The following is a 2483-nucleotide window of genomic DNA, read 5'->3' as shown; positions in this document are numbered from 1 at the left end:
GAGAGGGACCATACAGGCATAAGGACATCTGGGAACCTTGGAAGCCATAGGATGTTGGCTGTTCACCAAGGAATATGGAAGTATTTCAATATTTTATTTCCAATCTGTATGACTATACCAGTAGCTATTAGCTGAATATCAGCTGTATATGTTTTTGTTGTTGTTGTTGTTGTTCGTTTGTTTTTGAGATGGAGTCTTGCTCTGTTGCCCAGGCAGGAGTGTAATGGTGCAGTCTCGGTTCACTGCAACCTCCGCCTCCCGGGTTCAAACCATTCTCCTGCCTCCTGAGTAGCTGGGATTACAGGCGCCCGCCACCACACCTGGCTAATTTTTTAAATTTTTAGTAGAGACGGGGTTTCACTGTGTTGGCCAGACTGATCTCAAACTCCTGACCTCGTGACCCACCCGCCTAGGCCTCCCAAAGTGCTGGGATTACGGACATGAACCACCACGCCCAGCCTTATCAGCTGTATATGTTTCTGGTTTTAGTATGAATAGGAAGAGTTATATAAAGATGGCATGATGGTAATCATATGTATAAGGTTACAAGAAAAATATACTCAGAGAACACTGCATTTGAAAACAATCAATAAATTTTACATCTCACAAATAGATTGTGTTGCACAGAAGATGAATCATGGCTGGGCACGGTGGCTCACAACTGTAATCTCACTGCTTTGGAAAACTGAGGCAGGAGAATCACATGAGCCCAGGAGTTCAAGACCAGCCTAGGCAACATAGTGAGACCTCATCTCAACAAAACATTTCAAAATCAGGCCCGGCGCGGTGGCTCAAGCCTGTAATCCCAACACTTTGGGAGGCTGAGACGGGCAGATCACGAGGTCAGGAGATCGAGACCATCCTGGCTAACACGGTGAAACCCTGTCTCTACTAAAAAATACAAAAAAATTAGCCTGGCATGGTGGCAGCGCCTGTAGTCCCAACTACTCAGGAGGCTGAGGCAGGAGAATGGCGTAAACCCGGGAAGCGGAGCTTGCAGTGAGCCAAGATCCGGCCACTGCACTCCAGCCTGGGCGACAGAGCGAGACTCCGTCTCAAAAAAAAAAAAAAAAATTTCAAAATTAGCTGGGTATGGTGGTGTGCACCTATAATCTCAGCTACTCAGGAGGCTGAGATGGGAGAGTCACTTGAGAACCCACGAGGTTGAGGCTGCAGTGAGTCATGATCGTGCCACTGCACCCCAGCCTACGCAACAGAGTGAGACCCTGTTTCAAAAAGAGAGAGAGGAAGAGAGAGAGAGATTGGGAGAAAGAAAAAATATGAGTCAGAACCTCAAAAGAGTGCATAAGCAGAACTCAAATCTAAACTGTTTAACATTTAGCATAATGGGGATTTATTGTATTAAAACATTGGAAGAAGCATAGTTTTGGTTCTCCACTCTATAGGATATGAAATTGACAGAACGAACTATCATTTTCAGATATTTATTAAACTGAATAGATAAGAATATTGGGAGCCAAAATAATACTCTTTTTTTTTTTTTTTTTTTGGCAAGTACATCTCGTTGTCAAGGTGTATGGCGGGAGGTGATAGAGTAGAACTTGGAAAGCAAGGATATGTCAGGACTGCTCCTTGTTACTGCGTGACCTTTGACAAGTGCTCGGATGCATATTAAGAGCTCACTAGTAGTTAGCTTCTGTCAATGCAAATCTTAAAGCAATGAGTGGCTCTGAAATAGAACACCTTAGGATTCTATGTCTCTCTCAGGCTGTAAAACTTAAAAGTGTCATGTGAGAACAGTTTTAAGTAGGCCACTTCAGCTGCTGTTCGTCATTCTGTGCCAGATTGGGTTTTCCATGTCATTGACAAGTTTTACTAGTTTCTTACTCTACTATTCAGTCGAAGCTGATTCAGTACTGACGGGCACAAACAATGCTCCTGTCTGCTGGGTATGGGGAAAATATAAGGAAGTGGAAGAAACTCCTTTTAAAGGTATAACCAACAAATTATAATCACTTCTGGGGACTTTTTTTTTCCTTTTTGCTAGGCACAGTGGTCTCACTGCCTGTCATCCCAGCACTTTGGAATGCATGGGTGCAGGCGGATCACAAGGTCAGCAGCTCGAGACCATCCTGGCAAACACAGTGAAACCCTGTCTCTACTAAAAATACAAAAAAAAAAAATAATAATCATAGTCAGGTGTGGTGGCGGGGGCCTCTAGTACCAGCTACTACTCGGAAGGCTGAGGCAGGAGAATTGCTTGAACCCAGGAGGCAGAGGTTGCAGTGAGCTGAGATCGCGCCACTGCACTCCAACCTGAGTGACAGAGCAAGGCTCTGTTTCAAACAAACAAACAAACCAACAAACAAACAAAAAAAGCCTGGTCCAAATCCTACTTTGCCTTCCCTCCAGCTATTTCTCCTCCACCCTCCACCTTCCCAAAATATATCCCAAGGAACTAGCGTTTCCTGGGGGCCATCACCCTTTGTTCTCTTTTCATTTGTTTTGAGACAGGGTCTCAA

Source organism: Papio anubis, chromosome 11, assembly GCF_008728515.1.
Source record: "Papio anubis isolate 15944 chromosome 11, Panubis1.0, whole genome shotgun sequence".
NCBI lineage: Eukaryota > Metazoa > Chordata > Mammalia > Primates > Cercopithecidae > Papio > Papio anubis.
The sequence above is the reverse complement of the archived record's forward strand: the minus strand, read 5'-3'. Positions refer to the sequence as shown.